The sequence below is a fragment of the Sapajus apella genome, unplaced genomic scaffold (assembly GCF_009761245.1).
Source record: "Sapajus apella isolate SASKATOON/1434 unplaced genomic scaffold, GSC_monkey_1.0 scaffold31, whole genome shotgun sequence".
Lineage (NCBI taxonomy): Eukaryota > Metazoa > Chordata > Mammalia > Primates > Cebidae > Sapajus > Sapajus apella.
In genome coordinates this window covers 1,019,381-1,027,027 of record NW_022436971.1, presented here as the reverse complement: position 1 = coordinate 1,027,027, position 7,647 = coordinate 1,019,381, and the positions used below count along the sequence as shown (strand labels likewise).

General features: G+C 37.2%; 1 long non-coding RNA gene across 1 annotated transcript; it reads left to right on the top strand.

Moving 5' to 3' along the window:
• The first annotated feature begins 1,183 nt into the window (after nucleotides 1–1,183).
• On the top strand, nucleotides 1,184–7,028 carry LOC116561946. The gene is made up of 5 exons (XR_004273678.1): nucleotides 1,184–1,975; nucleotides 5,592–5,648; nucleotides 5,791–5,904; nucleotides 6,546–6,629; nucleotides 6,763–7,028. It is a non-coding gene; the product is annotated as an uncharacterized LOC116561946 (long non-coding RNA).
• The last annotated feature ends 619 nt before the right edge of the window (nucleotides 7,029–7,647 follow it).

The window sequence follows — 7,647 nt, the reverse complement described above, 5'->3', positions numbered from 1 at the left end:
ATGTCTTTGAACATCAGAGTCTTATGGACTTGCTACTGAAAAAAAGTGTTTTTTTGCTTCTCCCAACCCCATCAAAATCAAGTCAGGGTTAGCTCTTTTCCAGGAATCATTTTTCTTTTTTCTTTTTTTTTTTTTTTTCCTGAGTTGGGGTCTCACTCTGTCACCCAGGCTAGAGTGCAGTGGCACAATCATGCCTCACTACAGCCTCAAACTCCTGGGCTCAAGGGATCAACCCTCCTTAGCCACCCCAGTAGCTGGGATTACAGGTCCAAACCACTAGACCACCACAAACAGCCAATTTTTAAAATTTTTATTTTTTAACTTTTTATAAAGACAGGGTCTTTATGTTGCCCAGGCTGGTTTCAAACTCCTGGCCTCAAGTGATCCTCCCACCTCAGCCTCCCAAAGTGCTGAGACTACAGGTGTGAGCCGCCACACTCGTACTACTAAAAATTTCAAACCTTTGTAAAATGAGATGCCATAATCACTATTTCATGTAGTAAGAATTTAAGGTCTTTCCTTAATTAAAAAAAAAGCAGGCTTACCCAGGCATGGTGGTGCACACCTGTAGCCCTGTTCCTTAGGAGGCTGAGGCAGGTGGATCGCTTGAGCCCAGAAATTTGAGACCAGCCTGGGCATCACGGCCAAAACCTGTCTCTAAAAAATATATACAAAAGTTAGCTGGGTGTGGTGGTATGTGCCTGTAGTCTTGGGAGGCTGAGATGGGAGGATCACTTGAGTCTGGAAAGCGGAGGCTGCAGTGAGCCAAGACTGCACCACTGCATTCCAGCCTGAGTGACAGAGTGAGACTCTGTCTCAAAAAAAAATCCATATCTATCTCTGTATACAGTTGTTTTAAAAAAATGAGTTCAGGGCCGGGCGCGGTGGCTCAAGCCTGTAATCCCAGCACTTTGGGAGGCCGAGGCGGGTGGATCACGAGGTCAAGAGATCGAGACCATCCTGGTCAACACGGTGAAACCCCATCTCTACTAAAAATACAAAAGATTAGCTGGGCATGGTGGCGCGTGCTTGTAATCCCAGCTACTCAGGGGGCTGAGGCAGGAGAATTGCCTGAACCCAGGAGGCAGAGGTTGCGGTGAGCCGAGATCGCGCCATTGCACTCCAGCCTGGGTAACAAGAGCGAAACTCCGTCCCAAAACAAACAAACAAACAAACAAACAAAAAATACCTAGGAATACAACTAACAAAGGAGGTAAAGGACCTTTTCAATGAGAACTACATCTCCTATCTCTTTACTGGCAGAACTGGTTGCTGCTAGATTCCAGATCTTCTGACTTATCCCTAGTTCATTGCTGTGCATAATGCATTTGGCTATTCTTATTGTAATTTGCTTTTCATTTTTTAGAGTTCTTAATTCTTCTTGGTAATTTTTAATCTGCTGTTCCTCAATCTTCTGATGAAAGTGGTAGCACAAGTATTACTATGATTATTCACTTACAATTGAAAGTTAAGTGATATGCCTCATCAAGGTTAGATAACTGAGTTACTACTAGAGTCGAAATCAGTATTAGAAGTGAAATGTCCTGACTTTTGGTTTAATCCTGTTTCCATTATGTAACAAAGGCTTTTGGTCAAGACAATCAGATCTCACAGATTTAATTTATGAAGCAAAATGAAAAAGGTTAAAAAGAGAAATGGAACTTAAATATAACTTGTTTGTTTAATTTTTTTATATTATTAAATTAACATATATAAGATTTACTTGGGGAAAAATTATCCTAAGAAATAATTGTTAAATGTTAAAGTTGCTTTAAGAATAAACTTACAATATTATCAGTCTATTCATATTATTCTTTAAAATCTGGGATCTGTTAATTCACAAATGCTCTAAAATTTTAATATTATAGAAACCAATTTTGAGGTAATAACTTTTTGTTACCTTTTTAACAATTCATTTTATTTTAGAGGTGAGGGGCCACTGAAAACTTCCCAGGATTTAATTCATCAACTAGAGGTATGCCTTGTTTCCATTGCATGCTAGTACTTTAATTTCAGGCTAAAAGTGCGTAATAACTGTTTTCTAGATGATTTATTAGACCATGTGTATATACTTACATCTGTACATACCTGTGTGCTGCAAAGAACAGTAGAAAAGTAGAAAGGTAGACGGCTTGCAGTGACATTTTGCAAAATTTTCCTGATCTCATTGGAAACTTAAATATTATGAACATAAAGTAGAATGGGCTTTATTGATAGTCAATAGATGCAATAATTGCATCTATCTAATAATCTAAACATTGCATTTATGTTTACATAAGTAGATGAAAATATCCTGCAAGCAGATACAAATCCAGAGTTCTAGAAAGACTTTGGCCTCTTCATTATCGAATTGGATAAAATATATTGATTACATGAGATAATACATGAGAAAGCCTCTGTTAAAAAGCTTAAGACTATTAGAGGGTATTAAGTACATGTTAGTTTCCTTCTTTCCTTCTGTATTTATGATGATTTAGGGCATTAATGGAGAGACAGATATGCTAACACCCACTCTTATGCCATGTGTCTTAACAGGACTTAACAGGACATAGGTCCATCTGTAGTTCTACTCCCTCTAGTTAGAGGCTTTAGATTGGCAGTGGGTTGCAAAATTCCTTTTATGTTTTCCCTGATCCCCATGTTAGCCTGTTTGTCTCTCTAGAACCAAGAGCATTCCTGTACGTAAATTTGAAATTTCTGTCACTTGATCACTCATATAGTTTCCTTTGACATTCCCATTACATTTAAGATTTGGAATCTCTATCACTTTATCACTCTTACATAGTTTTCTTTGGCATTCCCATACACATCCACTTGAAACTCTGCCGAAAAGGGATTTCAGCTTAAGAGGATGTTTATAAACATAATCAGAAGTATGATAGAAAACACGTCTTCTGGATTTTTCTGTAGACTATAAATGAGCTATTTCCCTTAAGATAGTTGAAATAAATTCTAGATTTTTTTTTTTTTTTTCAGTTTGGCCCAAGTCCATTCTGTTATACCACCCTGTAGGGGTGTTTTACTACAAAAGATCTACTACTTACCTTCTTTCTATGTGAGCTTAGTCATTAAACCAATGTCTATTGAATTGTCTCTAAACTGTGATTAACATAAAATGGCCTACTTCATTCAACAAGTATTTATTGAACTTATGGTATATGTCAGATCTGGGGGAAAAGAGCTCTGTGGAGAAAAGTGAACAAAGCAATGCTCCTGCCCCTACAGAACTTATGATGTAGCAGCAGAATATAGACAATAAAAATCTAAGTATTCCATGCACATATGTAAGTACTTGGAGATAAAATCATGTAGGACTAGAATACAGAGGTGATAGAGGGGTGATCAGAAAAGACTTCTCTAAGGAGGTAATGTTTAAGTAGAGATAGTAATGAAGTGAGAGAGTTGGATGGATAAATGAGGGAGAGGATTTTAGATGGCCAAAACAAGCGCAAAGCTCTGAGATACAGGGGTAGGGCTGGGTGTATCAGAAGAGTCAGGAGGCAGTTATAGATGGGAGTGAAGTGAGTCAGAAGGAAAGTGGTAAAATATGATGCTTCTGTAGGCCATGGGGAGAACTTTGACTTTTTTTTTCTCCTGCCAAGGATGACTGTAAACCTATTCAGGGTTTTGAGAAGTATGATCCAATTATGTTTTAAGTAAGGTTTTTGGCTTGAGCAGCAGAGTAAGTGGTAGTGCTGTTTACTGAGACAGGGAACACTGAGGGAGAACACCAGATTTAGAGGATGGAAATGGAGCATTTTGTTTTGTACAGGTTGAGTACAAAGGTCAGGTAGGATATACACTTGGCCCCCCCCCATCTGCAGGTTTTGCATCTGCAGAGTCAACCAACTACAGATGGAAAATATTCAAAAAAATATAAAACAGGCTGGGTGCAATGGTTCTCTCCTTGGGAGACCAAGCTGGGAGGATCACTTGAGTCCAGGAGTTCAAGACCAACCTGGGCAACATAGTGAGACCTTATCTCTACAAAAAATAAATTAAAAAAACCTAGCGGGGCATGGTGGCACACACTGTAGTTCTAGCTACTCGGGAGGCTGAGGCAGGAGGATCACTTGAGCCTGGGAGGCCAAGGCTGTAGTGAGCTGTGATCACAACACTTCACTCCACTCTGAGCAAGAGTGAGACCTTGTCTCAAAAAAAAAAAAAAAAAAAAAAAAAAAAAAAAAAAGGAAAAAGGAAGAAAACCAATAAAACATAAGAACAGTTAAAAAAAATACATTTTAACAGAGTATAACTACGATTTACTTAGCATTTATATTACCTTAGGTATTATAAATAGTTTAGAGATGAGATGATTTAAAGTATATGGGATGATGAGTGTAGGTTATATGCAAATACTACACTGTTTTATGTAAAGGACTTAAGCATCTCTAGATTTTGGTATCCTTGGAGAGGTCTTGTAACCAGTCTCCTGTGGATCCTGAGGGATGACTATATGAGACCAATGTCAGGATAGTTCAGGAGTGGAGACAGAGACTTGGTAGTTATCAGCTTTAAGGGAGTTTTAAAACCATCATACTCTATTGAGACAGACATGGATTTTGTCCCCAAGGGGTGTACAGGCTAGAAGGAAAGAGAAAATTTGCAGAATAGAAAGTGGTAACATGAAGTGATAAGGAACACATGGGGAAGTAAATCGTTTAGTTTGGTTGGAATCTAGATGTAAAGCTTACTGGTTTCCCTTTTAAAGGGAAGGTTGCAAAGTATGATTTGACCTTGAGATGACTTTATCCAATGATGGCAAGGTGTTAAGCCTTTTGAATAGAGGGTAAAAATTAACCATGGAATTATTGCCTCTTCCTTCTTAGTATTCTTTATTATGAAGACCTATTATTTTTATTCACAAATCACTTTCAGTTTTTTCCTGTGCTCTTCATTATTACTACTGCCACCTAAAGCTAAGTCTTCCTCCCTTTACTCCCTTGGTATCTCACTCTAAAATATTCTGCAAACCATTTTAACATAATATCCTAAATACTTCTATCTTACTTAGCCAACCTTATTTTTCACTGTTCTTCTTCATCAACCTGTTCATCTCACTAAATTATAGAATTCATGGTACATGGTGACTAGTGAAAATTAATCTGAAAAAACAGCAACAAACCTGAATTGGTTCTCTCAAATGTCTGGTTATGGAATATGTATGGGTGATGAATTTTGTCTTACCTAGATGGAAGTGGGAAAGTCCTAACCCTTTTGACCTCATGTTCCAAAACTCATCATCCTTTTATAATTGGGCATATTTGAGATGAGCTCTAGGTCCCTTGAGTAATCTAGACATAATTTGTGTGGCTGAATATCAGGTCTGTGTGACCCTCCAGAATAATTGGAGGTCTGGTGTAGAGAAGCCTCTCCAGGGATGGATTCTGCATCTGGTCTGTGAAAACTCCTTCTGAAAACAGTTAAACCCTTGTGTATTCCTGGTACAGTGAAAAGTTTAGGAGTTCCATGACAGACTTTTTATGGCTAGGCTTTATTTTAAAAATTCTATGTAAAAATTATTAGTATATTTCTTACCAACTATCCACAAAACATCAGTCTAAAATAGTGGTGTTTTCTCTTTCTACCAGGTTTTTGCTGCAGAGGGTTTAAAGCTTACTTCCAGTGTACAAGCTTTTTCAAAACAGGTAACATGTCCACCTGTCTGGTGCTGGTGGTGGTATTATGTACACCCACTTTGGGGGTATAATATCAAGGTATAAAGGTATTTAAGGTATTAAAGATGGAGTTTTGTTGTGGGCTGTTATAACTTGCTAAATTACATTTCAGCTGAAAGACGATGACAAGCTTATGCTTCTCCTGGAAATAAACAAGCTAATTCCTCTATGCCACCAGCTCCAGACAATAACTAAGTCTTCTTTGCAGAATAAAGTATTTCTTAAGGTAAAGTATTTTTAAAGGTAAACTTTCAGACATCTATCTTTATCAGGTTAGTGAAAGCCCCTCTTTCTTCAAATAAAGTGTTAATACCCACAGAAGGGCAATTTATTTCCTTTCTTCATGCCTTGTCTACAAGAATCATTTATTATCTACCATTGTAACTGACCCCAGGGAGTAGCAGATTCACCAAATCGTTTTTTGACATGATTAATTCCATAGCACTGAGCAGCTACCATTCAATTCTGAAGTCATTACCTGTCTAACTTGGACACAGGTGCCTCAAAGTCTGGTCTCCTATAATTTGTCTGAGAGAATATGGGCTTGTGCCCACAAAGCAGAGTACAAGGGACTGCAAAGGATGGGATTTAATTCCACTACTTGGGATGTTTTAAGAAGCCCTTAAACAGCATGCAGTAGAATGATTGATTTTCCACCCACTCTTTCTGCTTGGGTTCCGTGAGATAGTGACCCCTGCACCTGTGTCCTGGGGCTTTAAGTCAGCTCATGTGCCTAAATCCATATACCTTTCAAGATCCTTTAGATTTCCATATGGAGAAAATTTTATTATGTTAAAACTAAATAAATGATAAAGTTTTTAAAGTACTATTTTTAGAATATCATTTGCATGCTTTTTGTCACTGTAGGTTGACAAGTGTATTACAAAGACAAGATCCATGATGGCTCTCTTAGTTCAACTTCTTTCGCTTTGTTATAAACTGCTGAAGAAGGTGAGGTAGTTTTTCTATTTAGACTCACACTTTAAAAATTGGTTTAAAGGAAAATGCAAAAGAAAATAGTTACTACTTAATTTTGTAATTTTTTTTCAGAGTGAAACAAACTAATTGTCTTAACTCTTTCCAGCTTCAGATGGAAAATAACAGATGGGTCTCAGTTACAAATAAGGACACCATGGATGGTAAAACTTGAGAAGCTTTTAGGGTCAGATCTCTAGAACATCATGTGGTGAAGCTGACATTTTTAAAAAGCAAATGATCCTTTATCTTTTCAGAAACTCATCAGTTTTATAAAGAAAACAATAATGAAATTTTGCTTTATTTTCTGATCATGAAACTGATTGTGAAGCTTTTTGACAACTAATAAATGCCATGGTAATTGCTAGATTCTAATTGTAGTGTGATTTTAAAATTGCACTAGTGTTCTTTAAAAGTCAAACCAAATCAATATACCAACTGTCTCAAAGACAATTTAATCCAAAGACGGTATTTTGAATATGTGCTCACCTTTGGCATATTTTACCTTAACTGTTTTCTTTCTTTCTTTATCATCTGGAACACTAATTTCAGCAGAAAACATACATAGTCTGGGTGAATGATGGGTTTTCCTTAAACTCGTGGACTCTTGTTCAATCCCTCTATTCTCTGATGACCCTGTCCCCAGATCATCCATAAGAGAAGCAAATTTGTTACTTAAGTATTTTATACAGCAGGGGCGGGTCTGCTATGCTATATCCCTTGCCTACTCCCAAAAGCAAAGTAATGGAACCCCACAGAATCCTGGAACAACTCCTGGAGGATATGTGTTTTTGGTTCTAGTTCTAGCATAGCTGGCCAGCCTACCCTGAATATTAGCTAGAATTCTAAGCCTATCTTATAGACTTAAAAAATATTTTGAACTTTCTCAGTATTGATTGATGGCATGGAAGATAAAGACAGAATAAGGAAACCAAGAAGCTATTTAAATTCAGAATAATCATATATATATAATATATATATAAACTGTCCAGGA